General features: G+C 38.5%; 1 pseudogene; it reads left to right on the forward strand.

Annotated features, from left to right (window-relative positions):
- Positions 1-4,497: 4,497 nt before the first annotated feature.
- Positions 4,498-4,930, forward strand: LOC119061770 (cytochrome c oxidase subunit 7A2, mitochondrial-like; annotated as a pseudogene).
- Positions 4,931-14,468: the final 9,538 nt, after the last annotated feature.

Here is a 14,468-nt window from a genome sequence, read left to right on the forward strand (position 1 = left end):
GAATCTGTGAGAAAGGAAAGTTAGCATGTGTTAAAGTCTGGTGAGCACCAGTTATATGTTCGTATAATCAAAAGAATTGGAAGAACCTCCCATTTGAAATGATACTTCTGGGCTGTTTTCCTGTAAACTTTTGAACTCCAAGGAAGCATTTGGCCAGTGGAAAATTATTTAAAAAGAAGTAGTGAAAATATTTGATGAGTGTCCTTGCTGGTGTGGCTCAGTGGATTGAGCACGGGCCTGTGAACCAAAAGGTCACCAGTTCAATTCCCTGTCTAGGGCACATGCCTGGGTTGCAGGCCAGGTCCCCAGTAGGGGGTGTATGACAGACAACCACACATTGATGTTTCTTTTCCTCTTTCCCTCCCTTCCCTTCTCTAAAGAGTAACTAAATAAAATCTTAAAATATATATATATATTTGATGAGCATCTGCTGTGTACCAGGTGCTAATTCATGATAAAAATAAGATATGGGCGCTGCTCTTTAGGAGCCTTATTGGAGATGTGAGGTGACTATATATAAAAAATATTAGTGCTGAAAAATAAATGCTCATAAGCAAGAAAGTAGTGCCTCAGAATTGTTTCTGCTCATCATTCCTTAATACTGCATCAATGTGGCTTAGTTCCAGGTTCAACATGCCCTTTGAAGCGTATCCCCTTAAAGGCAAAAACATCTGAAAAGTGATAACTATAAAATTACTTTGTTTTTCTCATAAAAAGTAATTCAAGGGCTGTTATTAAAGCTGTCTAAGTTTCAGTGAGGTTCTTCCACCCCTGACCCAGTGTGAAATGATACCAATCATTTTATTCCTAAAGGTAGATTGAACCAGGCCATCACTCCCTGGTGGGGGAGTAACTGCTTGGGTGCACAAAGGGATGCCCTTACATTTCTAAGATGACTGGGACAAATTGCAAGCTTCCACACTGGAAACAATATTTACCACTTCCCAATTATGGACTCGGGGAAGTTAAGGAATTTTAGGGTCATACCTTGAAAATGTGGGGATACCCAAATTAATACATAGGTCTATTAAATACCAATGGCCATGAACCTTCCATAGAGTACCTTTATTTAAAAACAGGTTTAGTGAACATAGCAATCCCTGCTACCCAAGCAAAGAATATCTTGGGAATGGCAGCCTAATGACAATTTAATCATGTTGTTGGCCTGTGTGATTTCATTCATTTTTTATGAGATTAATACAGTTGCTAAAGGGGAAACAAATGTAATGAGCAAAGTACCCATTCAAGAGTACATATCATTAGTATCAACTCCAAAATTAGATGTTTGGACCATAAAAAATCATATATGCTGCCTGATAGCCTGGTTGAAAGTGGTCCCCGTTCACCAGTAGAGTTCTGGCACAGTAGAATTCAAGTAGAACTTTAGAATTAATGAAAGAGTAGAAGAGCCTTTGAGCATTTTTTTAAAATAGCATTCTTGGGGGTCTCAATAAATAGATGGGCCTGGGGAAAAAACTACTGGTGTGGCTTTGCACTCATTTAACATGAATGGCTCTGGTATTTGGGAAAGTATTGGGCTACTTTTCCATCATCTTATTTATACAAGGACACTGAAGCCTAACAAGGAACTATAATTGGTTTTTTGCAATTAGTCTGTGTACCTTCCCTCAAAACACTATCTGGGGAGTATATACTTTATACAGATAAATTAGAATTTGGGAAAATGATGGGATGGGGGCAACCAAGGCACTCTCATGGGGTTGGCTTTCAGAATTGAGTTGATAAACACTTGGACTATTGAAAGAGTGGTTTGCCAAGCTCAACATTTTTTTTTTAGAGGTAAAATTCATGTAAAACGAGCCATTAACAATTTTATTTTTATTTTTATTTTTTTTTTTAGATTTTATTTATTTATCTTTAGAGGGGAAGTAGAGAGGAGGAGAAACATCAATGTATGGTTGCCTCTCTTGCATCCCCTGCTGGGAACTGGCCCACAACCCAGACATGCGCCCTGACTGGGAATCGAACTGCGATCCTCTGGTTCACAGGCCTGTGCTCAATCCACCGAGCTACACCAGCCAGGGCGAGCCAATAACAATTTTAAAGTGTATGATGCAGTGGCATTTGGTACACTCACAATGCTGTGCAACCCGATCACCTATAACTGATCCAAAACATTTTCTTCGCCCCTAAAAGGAAACCTTTACATCTTGGTAGTCATACCCCATCCCCTAACAGATACTAATATGCTGGATTTATTCTGGATACTTTATATAAAGGGAATCACATAATACATGACCTTTTCAGTCTGGCTTTGTTTACTAAGCATAATGCTTTTGAGGTTCTTCCAGTTTGTATCCTGTATCAGTGCTTTGTTTCTTTTTATGGTTGAATAATATCCCATTGTATATATATACTTCATTTGTTTATCCAATCCTCCAATAATGGACATTTGAGTTATTTCCACCTTTTCACTATTGTAAAGTGTTGCAACCCTGACTGGTGTAGCTTAGTGGATTGAGCGCGGGCTGCGAATCAAAGGGTTGCCAGTTCAATTCCCAGTCAGTGCATATGCCCAGGCTGCAGGCCAGGTCCCCAGTGAGGGCCATGTGAGACGCAAACACACACTGATGTTTCTCTCCCTCTCTTTCTCCCTTCCTTTCCCTCTCTCTAAAAATAAATTTTTAAAAAATTTAAAAAAGAGTGCTGCCAGGAACATTCTTCAATAATTAATCTGAGTAACTATTTTCACTTCTTTTTGGTATATACCAAGGAGTGGAATTATTGGGTCACATGATAATTCTACATTTTAATTTTTGAGGAACCACTAAACTTCTCCACAGCAGCTGCTCATTTTATAGTCCCATCAGCGATGTACGAGAGTTCCAATTCCTTCGCCCCCTTACTGACACAATTTCCATTTTTTAATAAGATTTTTTAATTTACTCTGAGAGAGAGGGGAAGGGAGGGAAAAAGAGAAGGAAACATCGTGTGCTAGAGAAACATCCATTGGTTACCTCTTGCGTGCCCCTAACCAGAGACCTGCCCTGCAACCCAGGCATGTGCCCTGATCAGGTATCGAGCCAGCAACATTTGGTTTGTGGGACAATACCCAAACCACTGAGCCACACCAGTGAGGGCTGTTTTCCATTTTTTTGATTCTGACCGTTTTAATGGGTATGAAGTAATATCTCATTGTGATTTTGATCTGCATTTCCCTAATGACTAATGATGCTGGGTATTCCTTCATTTGCTTGTTGGTCATTTGTTTATCTTTGGAGAAATGTCAATTCAACTTATTTGCTTATTTTTAAATTTTGGTTGTCTTTTTAAGTTGTAGGAGTTCTTTATATATTGCATTATAAAAGACACTTATCAGATGTGATTTGCAATTTATTTCATTGTCTAGGCCATCTTTTTGCTCCCTTAATAGTAGCCCCTTTGATTAAAGAAATTTTGGGGGGGACTCTCTGAGCTTCCTGGATTTCCTGGAAGTCTATTTCCTTTGCCAGATTGGGGAAATTCTCCTTTATTATTTGTTCAAATAAGTTTTCCACTCATGGCTGTTCCTCTTCCCCTTCTGGTACCCCTATAATTCTGATGTTGGAACATTTAAGATGTCCTGAAGGTTCCTAAGCCTCTCTTCATTTTTTTGAATTCTTGTTTCTTTATCCTTTTCTGTTTGGTCATTTTTTTTTCCTCCTTCTGGTCTACTCCATTGACTTGAGTCCCAGTTTCCTTTCCATTACTATTGGTTTCCTGTGTATTTCAATTCATTTCAATTAGTTTCGCCTTCATATGTTCCTCTAATTTGTGACTAAAATCAACCAGTTCTGTGAGCATCCTGATCACCAGTGTTTTGAACTGTGCATCTGAAAGTTTAGCTATTTCTTCATCGCTTAGATTTATCAGCTCTTGGGCTCGGCACATCATAATTACATTAGCCAAGATTAAAATGAAGGAGAGAATCCTAGAAGCAGCAAGAGCTAAGGGGACAGTCACCTACAAAGGAGTTCCCATCAGACTGTCAGCAGATTTCTCAAAAGAGACCTTACAGGCAAAGAAGGGGCTGGAAAGAGGTATTCCAAGTCATGAAATCCGAAGACCTATATCCAAGATTGATCTATCCCCCAAAGCTTTCATTTAGAATGGAAGCGCAGATAAAGTGCTTCTCAGATAAGGTCAAATTTAAGACGTTCATCATCACCAAGCCCTTATTATATGAAATGTTAAAAGGACTTATCTAAGAAAAAGAAGGTAAAAAAGATGAACTGTAGCCCTGGCTGGTGTAGCTCAGTGGATTGGGCACGGGCCTGTGAAGCAAAGGGTCGCTGGTTCGATTCCCAACCAGGGCACGTGCCTGGGTTGCAGACCAGGACACATGAGAGGCAACCACACATTGATGTTTCTCTCCCACTCTTTCTCCTTCCCTTCCCTTCTCTCTAAAAATAAATAAAATATTTTTAAAAAAGATGAACAGTGAAAGGACAGCAAACTCACAGTTATTAAGAACCACACCTGAGTGGCTGAGCCAACATGCTGCGGAATCTGCTGGTGGGCTCTTCGCCAGGTCGCCCAGAGGACCATAACTACTGCTTCACACAGGCAGTTTGAAAATAAAGTTCCAGAGCAACAAAAGTTATTTCAGGAGGATAATGGAATTCCAGTGCATCTAAAGGGTGGGGTAGCTGATGCCCTCCTGTATAGAGCTACCATGATTCTTACAGTTGGTGGAACAGCATATGCCATATATCAGCTGGCCATGGTCTCACTTCCCAAGAAGCAGAATTGATTTAGTTTATCCTCCCAGCAATCAGTTGGGTCAGTTTCATTCAGCTCTCTATCAACCAGTAAGTTGATTAATAACTGAGTTCTCCTTTGGGGATCAATATTTATTGACTTGTACTAACTGCCACCAATAAAGCAGTCTTTACCATGAAAAAAGAAAAAAAAAAGAACCACACCTAAAACAAAAGCAAACTAAGAGGACAGCTAGATCAGGAGCAGAACCATAGAAATGAAGATCACATGGAGGGTTAGCAACAGGGGAGTGGGAGGAGAAGGGGGGAGAAGGTACAGAAAATAAGTAGCATAGGTGGTAGGCAGAAAATAGATAGGGGGGAGGGCAAGAATAGTAGGGGAAATATAGAATCTAAAGAGCTTGAGACGTGGTCATAAACTAAAGGGGGGGAATCATGGGGGAGGAGGTGTACAGGGTGGAGGGGAATGAAGGGGGGAAATAGAACAACTGTAATAGCATAATTAATAAAATATATTAAAAAATTTTTAATCAAGTTTATTTTTTCTTTTGTTACTTGTATTTTGGTGTCATATGTAAGAAATCATTGCCAAATCTAAGGTCATAAAGGATTTACTCCTTTGTTTTTTTCTGAGAGTTCTGTGATTTTTAACTCATATTTAGTTTTGTGACCCATTTTGTGTTAAATTTTGTATATGGTGTGAGATAAGTGTCTGATTTTATTCTACGAGTATTCCAGGTGGAGATTCAGTTGTTCCAGCACCATTTGTTGAAGAAACTATCTTTCCCCATTGAATGGCCATGACACCCTTGTCAACAAAAGTCAGTTGACCATAGCTACATGGATTTACTTCTGGATTCTCAATTCTATTCTATTGTTTTGTGTATCTGTCTTTATACCAGTGTCACACTGTAGCTTTGTAGTAAGATTTTGAATTGGGATGTGTGAATCCTCCAACTTGATTCCTATTTTTCAAGATTGTTTTTGTTGTTCTGGGTCCCTTCAATTTCCATCTTAATTTTAGGGTCAGCCTATCAGTTTCTACAAAGAAGCCAGCTGGTATTCATATAGAAATTATGTTGGATTAATAGATCATTTTGGGTGCTGCCATCTTTACAGTATTAAGATACAATATTCAAATTCATGAACCCAGCTGTCTTTCTATTTAGGTCTTCTTTCATGTCTTTAAGCAGTATTTTGTAGTTTTCAGCACTTCTGCTGAAACTTCTGTACTTCTGTTAAATTCATTCCTAAGTGTTTTAGTCTTTAGATGCTATTGAAAATGGGTTTGTTTTCTTAATTTCTGTGTTTGATTATTCATTGCTAGTGCATAGAAATACCGCTGATTTTTGTGTGATCTTGTATCCTGCAACTTTGCCGAATTTTTAAAAATAGCTCTAATAGTTTTTTAGTGGATGTGTGAAGATTTCCCATATATCAGGTCATGTCACCTGTGAACAGTGATGTTTTTACTTCTTTCTTTCCTATATCAATGCCTTTCATTATCTTTTCCTTGTCTGATTGCTCTGGCTAGAACTTCCAGTACAATGTTGGCATTCTTGTAACATTTCTTTTTTGTTATTGTTTTAATCCTCACCTGAGGATATGTTTTCATTGACCTTTAGAGAGAAAGGAAGAGGGGGTGGGAGAGAGAGAGAAACATTAATCAGTTGCCTCCTGTATACACCCTGACTAGAGATCGAACCTGCAACTTAGGCATGTGCCCTGACTAGGAATCAAACCTACAGCATTTTTGGTGTATAGGATGATGCTCCATCTAACTGAGCCACCCACCCAGGGCATAACATTTCTTTTAAAAGTTATTTATATGCTGCCCTGGCTCGTGTAGCTCAATGGATTGAGCCCTGGCCTGTGAACCAAAGGGTTGCCAGTTCCATGCCTTATCAGGGCACATGCCTGTGTTGTGGGCCAGGTCCCCAGTATGGATGCATGAGAGGCAACCACACATTGATGTTTCTCTCCCACTCTTTCTCCTTCCCATCCCATCTCTCTAAAATAAATAAATAAATAAATAAATAAATAAATAAATAAATACGAACTTAAAGTAGATAAAATCTCCTTTTTTGATCTAAACTTATGAAGCACAGGTCAACAAGTTGGGTATTTAGTGCCTGTAAGACTCGGGCACTGTGGGTGCAAGTACCACGTCTTTGCTTAGTAACCTGCCAAAAATACCCACTCAGGACAAATCCTCAACCTGCCCCATGGAAAATGCCTTGGGATTTTGGCTTCTCAGATACTTTAAAATATTTGGGAGCATTTCTCTAAAGAGGAGTAGAGATAGCTTGTAAATTCATCACAAATTTTCTTTTATTTGCAGCAATAAAATTCTCTTTGAATGAATTTCTCTTTAGAAATAACCCCCAAGGGCTAGTGACTAACTGGGGTAACCAAATGTGTAAATTGTCTACTACAATTGTTCCCATAAGGAAAACTGTAGCTTCCTCAGAGAGACATAAGTCCCTAATTCCTTCTCATTGGAGGACAGTGAGAATGACAATACTGATTGCCTCAAATAAACTAAGATTGCAATTTCCCTCTGTGTTTGAAATACACTTTTTCTAGCTCAGCAATGGCAAAACCAGAGAAAGCTAAGGGAATATTCTCTGAGAAAAGGACTTGCTTGTCATTATTCATGAAATTCAACAAAGCTGAAATATGTCTTGCCTAGGGAAAGGGAATATTTGGTGCCAGCATATATGTTAATAGTTACCTATTGCTGCTTAACAAATTACGCCAAAAGTTAGTGGCTTAAAAAAATATTATTTTATGATTTCTGGCAGTCATGAATCCAGGTGTAGCTTAGCTGGGTCTTTGATTAGAATTACAAAACTGTAATCAAAGTATTGGCCAAGGCTGTGGCCTCATATGAAAGCATGACTATGGAAGAATCTACTTCCAGTGTTGCTCATGTGGTTGTTAGCAGAATGTACTTTGCAGGTGTTGTTCTGAGGGCTTTAACTCCCTGCTGGCTCTTAGGAGAAACACACCCCAAGGTCCTTGCCATGTGTTTCTCTCCTATATGGCAGCTTGCTTTATCAAAATGTGCAAACTGAAAAGGAAAGAGTCCAGCTAGATTAAAATCACAGTCTTTTAAAACCCAATCAGGAAAAAGTGTTATCACTTTTTCATTAGCAGCAAGTCTCTAGGTCTAGCCCACACTCAAGGGAAGATTACAAAAGTGTAAATTCTAGCAGGTGGGGATCTTTGGTGGTCATGCCTACCACACAATACTAGTATAAATCTAGATGAAGATGCCATGATCAGTGGATTGAGCGTGGGCCTGAGAACCAAAAGATCGTGGTTCGATTTCCCATCAGGGCACATGCCTGGGTTGCAGGCCAGTTCCCAGCAGGGGCCAGTTCCCAGCAGGGGATGTACCAGAAGCAACCATACATTGATATTTCTCTCCTTCTCTCCTTCCCTTCCCTTCTAAAGATAAATAAATAAAATTTTAATAAAAGATGCCATGATCAAAATTTTACCAGTAACACTTTTCATGCTTAACCTCTAGGCTTTCAAATTATCAGTCTTTTGTGTGAGTCTTAAAATAGAAGGTATCTTGCAGTGCTGCTCATTTTCTAGTGATATTGAAACATTCAGATTTGTCCATTCAAGTTCATCACTAAACTTTTCCATTCACTTTTCTTAGATACAGTTTTCCTTATATGTAATATTTCTTTTCCTGCAAACCAAGGGTTCTACGGTTTGATTCCCAATCAGGGCACATGCCTAGGTTGTGGGCCATATCTCCAGTTAGGAGCATGCTAGAGGCAACCACACATTGATGTTTCTCTCTCCCTTTTCCTCTCTCTAAAAATAAATACATACAATCTTTAAAAAAGAAAAAACAACCTAAATTTTAAACCCTGGCTGCTGTGGCTCAGTTGGTTGAACATCATCCCACAAAGCAAAAGGTTGCAGTGATTCCCAGTCAGGGCACATGCCTAGGTTGTGAATTTGGTCCCTGGTTGGGGTGTGTACAAGAGGTGACTGATGGATGTTTCTTCCTCACATCGATGTTTCTCTCTCTCTCTTTTCTCCCTCCCTTCCTTTTTTTCTAAAAACAACAATAGCAAATAACCTAAATTCTGAAAATGAAAAGAAATGTAAATCTGAAAACTTCAGAAACTGGCCATCCCCACCAAATCTCATCCTTCTCTGATCACCCTCTCAGGTAACCAGTATAATTACATGCTTATTTATTTTTCTTATAGTTTTACTTCCTTAAGAACTTCAGCCTATTTATGTCTGTTTTAGAAATCTAGATCAAAAAGAGATGATCACATATGTATGTATATCTTGCTTTCCTGACTTTGTTATGTTTGTGATTTATCTGTGTTGTGGATGACTGTGGTTTGTTCATTTTCATTATGTTATAATATATTCATTCTGCCATGAATGGACATTTGGGTTGTTTTCAGTGTAGGCTCTTAGAAAAAATGCTATTTTTAAAAAATCTTCACCCGAGAATATGTTTATTGTTGAAAGAGAGAAACACTGACGTGAGAAATATCTATGGATTGCTTCTTGTACTTGCTTTAACTGTAGAATGTACAACACAAAGAGTGAACACTAATGTCAACTATAGAGCTTAGTTAATAATGGTATGTCAATATTGGCTCATTAACTCTAACAAATATACCACACTATACAAGATGTTAATAAGAAAGGAAGTCAGGGAAGGGAAGTGAGGGAGTATATGGAAACTCTGTACTTTCCACTGAATTTTAGTATGTCTAGAGTTGCTTTAAAAATCCATTAATTAAGCCCTGGCTGGTGTAGCTTAGTGGATTGAGCGCGGACCTGTGAACCAACGGATCGTGGTTTGATTCCCAGTCAGGGCACATGCCTGGGTTGCAGGCCAGTTCCCAGCATGGGATGCATAAGAGGCAACGATACATTGGTGTTTCTCTCCCTCTTTTCTTCCCTTCCTCTCTAAAGATAAATAAATAAAATATTTTAATTAAAAAATCTATTAATAAAATACTGCAAGCAGAAGAGCTTCTGTGTAATGATAAAGAAATTTTCATTTCTCTAAACTTTAGAGACTAGAACAGGGGTCATCAAACTACTTGCTTGGACTGGACTGCTGTCTGTTTTTCTACAGCTAAGAATGATTTTGGGGGGAAAAGATCAAAAGAATGTTATTTTGATTTCTTTAATTTACATGAAATCTAAATTTTAGTATCCATAAAGCTTTACTGGAATACAGCCACAACGATTTGTTTACATATTAACTATGGCTGCTCTTGTGCTACAATGGCAGCACTACAAAGATTGGCAATGTTATAGAGATTATTTGGGCCACCATGTCTAAAATACTGGCCACTTGACTCTTTATAGAAAAAAATTGTCAACTCCTGGCCTAAAGGAAAGATGCTGGCAATCTTAATGGAGTCAGGAGTTCTGAGTCTAAACTGTGTAATGTGTGATCTTGAGTGAGTCATTCACCATCTCTAGGATCAAACTATAAATTCCACAATGAAACCTCATGAGCAAGTTACATTGGAAAGTGGACCTTAATTCAGGCCATAACAAATTAAATACCCCCAGCTTTTCCAAAGCTGATCATGCTTCATAGATTTATTCTTGCTTTTAAGAGAACACTATATATTTTTATTAACATGGAAAAATACTGGCAAGTATGAAAAGAAAATAAGAAATGTATAAGGATCATTGTAATTCTGATTATTACGATGGAATAATTGGAAATTAATTAAATGTACATAATAGAAGTTAAATTAGTATATATCCAATGTTATCTTCAAGTTATCTCCTAATCAGGCAGATTTCCAAGTATCCATGTGGAATGACTTCAAATATGTATTAAACTGACAAAAAAAAACATGTTACAAATTAACAGATACAGAATGATCCCCTTGTTTTATTTTTTAAGTATACTTTATTGATTAGTCTATTACAGTTGTCCCATTTCTCTCCCTTTATTCCCATCTGCCAGGTACCTCTGTTCTTTCCAGCATGCCCCTACTTAGTTCATGTCCCTGGGACAACTGTAATAGCCTAATCAATAAAATGATTGATTTTACACATATAAGATCTCACACATATAAGATCTTTGGCTTCTCCATTTCCTACACTATTCTTAACCTCCCTCTGTCTATTTTTTTACCTACCAACTATGCTTCTTATTCCCTGTACCTTTTCCCCTATTCTCCCTGCTTTCCACCCACTGATAACCCATGTGATCTCCATTTCTGTGATTGTGTTCCTGTTCAACTTGTTTGCTTAGGTTTGTTTTTTTTTTCTTTTAGGTTCAGTTGTTGACAGTTGTGAATTTGTTGTTTTACTGTTCACAGTTTTGATCATCTTCTTTTTCTTAGATAAGTCCCTTCAACATTTCATACAATAAGGGCTGGATGATGAACTCCTTTCACTTGACCTTATCTGGGAAGCACTTTATCTGCCCTTCTATACTAAATAATAGCTTTGCTGGGTAGAGTAATCTTGGATGTAGGTCCTTGCCTTTCATGACTTTGAATACTTCTTTTCAAGCCCTTGTTGCCTGCAAGGTTTCTTTTGAGAAATCAGCTGATAGCCTTATGTGGACTCTGTTGTAGGTAACTCTTCTTTTCTCTTGCTGCTTTTAAGATTCTCTTTATCTTTAATCTTTGGCAGCTTAATTATATGTGTCTTGATGTGGCCCTATTCAGGTCTGACGTGCTCAGGACTCTCTGAGCTTCCTGGACTTGTATGTCTATTTCGTCAGATTGGGGAATTTTTCTTTTATGGTTTTTTTCAAATAAGTTTTTAGTTTCTTGCTTTTCCTCTTCTCCTTCTGGCACCCCTATGATTTGGATGTTGGGGTGCTTAAAGTTGTTCTAGAAGTTCCTAAGCCTCTCATTTTTTTTTTAATTGTTTCTTCATTCTGTTTTGGTTGAATGTTTCTTTCTTTCTTTTGTTCCCAATCACTGATTTGAGTCCTTCCCTTCACTGTTGGTTTCCTGTATATTTTTCTTCATTTCCCTTTGTATAGCCTTCACTTCTTCATTTTGCAGCCATCCTCAACCATTTCTCTCAGCATCTTGACTACCAGTGTGTTGAACTCTGCATCTAATAGGTTCACTATCTCCTTGTCACTCAGTTCTTTTTTTTGAGTTTTGATATGTTGTTTCATTTGGGCCATAAATCTTTGGGTGCACCTGTTATGTTGTAAGTGGGTGAGACTTAGATATTCGCCAAGGTGGGGCAACCTACTTTGCTGACTTGTGGCACTGTATGTGGGGGGGGGGTGTCAGAGAGGGAACAACGCTGCTGCTTGGCTCTTGCCCTGCTTACAGTAACTTCCCTGCTTCCTACAAATGACAGGCACCCTTGTGATTGCTGCCCTGGTACTGATTCCTTAAATGGGTGGGCTTGTGTACATTCTAGGACCCTTCGGTCCCCTCCAACAGACTCTCCTGAGAAAGCCAGTCTTTCAGTTTCTTCCAGCACCACAACAACCCCTACAGATTTTTACAGCCAGAGATTCTGAGGCTTTATTTCCAAATATTGGAATCCTGGGTTGCATGGTCTGTCTCATTCCCCAGTTGTTCCTCCCAGTTTATCCTTGTGAGTGTGGGACTGCTCAGTCTACCAGCCTCTGCCCTGCTATGTATCCTGTCTGTCCCAGCTGCCCTTCTCTGCCCCTCCTACTGGTCTGGATAAATATTTCTTCTTTAATTCCTTGGTTGTCTGACTTCTATACAGTTCGATTTTCTGGCAGTTCTGGTTGTTTTTATTTTTAAATTGGTTGTTATTCTTCTTTAGGCTGTGTGAGGAGGCAAAGCTTCCACCTATACCTCCATCTTGGCCAGAAGCCTGATCCCTTTGTTTTATGACAACACAAATATTTCTATATGTAGACACATATTGTTGCATAGAATAAAAAGTCTAGACCAGCCCTGGCTGGTGTAGCTCAGTGGATTGAGCACGGGCCCATGAACCAGACGATTGCAGTTCGATTCCCAGTCAGGGCACATGTCTGGGTTGCAGGCCAGTTCCCAGCAGGGGACCCACGAGAGGCAAACATACATTGATATTCCTCTCCCTCTCTCCTTCCCTTCCTCTCTAAAGATAAATAAATAAAATCTTCTTAAAAATAAGTAAAATTAAAAAAAAAGTCTAGACCAGTGTTGGCCAGTAGAAATATGACTATATTGCTAACCATATATGTAATGTTATATATATTTTTAATATTTTATTTACTTATCTTTAGAGGGGAAGGGAAGGAGAGAGGGAGAGAAATATCAATGTATGGTTGCCTCTTGTGCATCCCTCACTGGAAACTGGCCTGCAACCCAGGCACATGCCCCGCCCAAAACTGAACCACAGTTGTTTAGTTCGCAGGCCAGAACTCTATACACTGAGCTACACTAGCCAGGGCTCTTTTTTTTTTTGAAGATTTTATTTATTTATTTTTAGAGAGAGGGGAAGGAAGGGAGAAAGAGAGGGAGAGAAACATTGATGTGTCGTTGCCTCTCGTGTGCCCCAAACTGGGACATTGCCCACAAACCCAGGCAAGTGCCCTGACTGGGAATCAAACTAGAGACCCTTTGGTTCACAGTCTGTGCTCAATCCACTGAGCTACACCAGCTAGGGCTAATGTTATATTTTCTTTTTTTTTTAAATTATTTATTTATTTATTTATCTTTAGAAGGGAAAGGAAGGAGAGAGGGAGAGAAATATCTATATATGGTTGCCTCTCATGTGTCCCCTGCTGGGAACTAGCCTGCAACCCAGGCATGTGCCCTGGCTGGGAATCGAACCTCAATTCTCTGGTTCTCAGGCCCACACTCAATCCATTGAGCTACACCAGCCAGGGCCTAATGTTATATTTTCTAGTAACAACATTAAAAAAAGTAGAAACGGGTTAAAATGAAATTTAATGTTTTTATTTAACCCACTGTATAAACTTATTTCAACATGTAATCAATGTAAAAAGTTAATAATGAGATATTTTACACATTTCTGCATACTAAATCTTTGAAATACAATTTGTACTTTACACTTGGCAGCACATCTTAATTTGGGCCAGCTACATTCTACATGTGGCCAGTGGCTATCAGATAACACGGGTTTAAACACATCAAAATGGTTACTCTGGTGGGGGAAGGAGAGATACTTTTTTTTCCCCTCCATATTCTTTTGTTCAATTAAAATGTTTCATATATTACTTACTAAAAATAAATAATACCAGCCAGAATTACTTTGCATAATACTTTATATTTCATTCTTTAACATTTTTATTAATCTTTTCTGGGTTTTAGTATTGCAAACACAGTGATAACAAGACAAAGTAAAGAAGAGCTTATCAAAACTCGAACTATTAAGTAATGAGATTATAAAATGATTCAACTGTACAAATATTTTGAGTACAAGCTATCTGTGAGGAGTTAGGCTATTCACTATGGAAGACAAAAAGAATGAGATGTTGTCCTAAAAGATTTTTGGAGACAAAAATCTTGTCTCCAAAGGAGACAGCTTTTGGAACTGTCTTTACAGCTTCCATATACTCTTCAGGTTGGATTTGATTTCTAGTTCTAGCAATAGCCTAAAGCCCTCCAGTTAAGCACGGTAAATTTTTATGGTTTTGTTTAAAATGAACTTGGAATGAAGAGTCAAAGGGAATATTTTATTATGTAATTTGCAAACTGGGAGCTCTAAATTACTTCCAAAGACATTTACTGTCTGCAACAATAAATTAAGTGGATAACGCAAGAAGAC

Source organism: Artibeus jamaicensis, unplaced genomic scaffold (genome assembly GCF_021234435.1).
Source record: "Artibeus jamaicensis isolate MK-2021 breed Jamaican fruit bat unplaced genomic scaffold, CSHL_Jam_final contig_477, whole genome shotgun sequence".
NCBI lineage: Eukaryota > Metazoa > Chordata > Mammalia > Chiroptera > Phyllostomidae > Artibeus > Artibeus jamaicensis.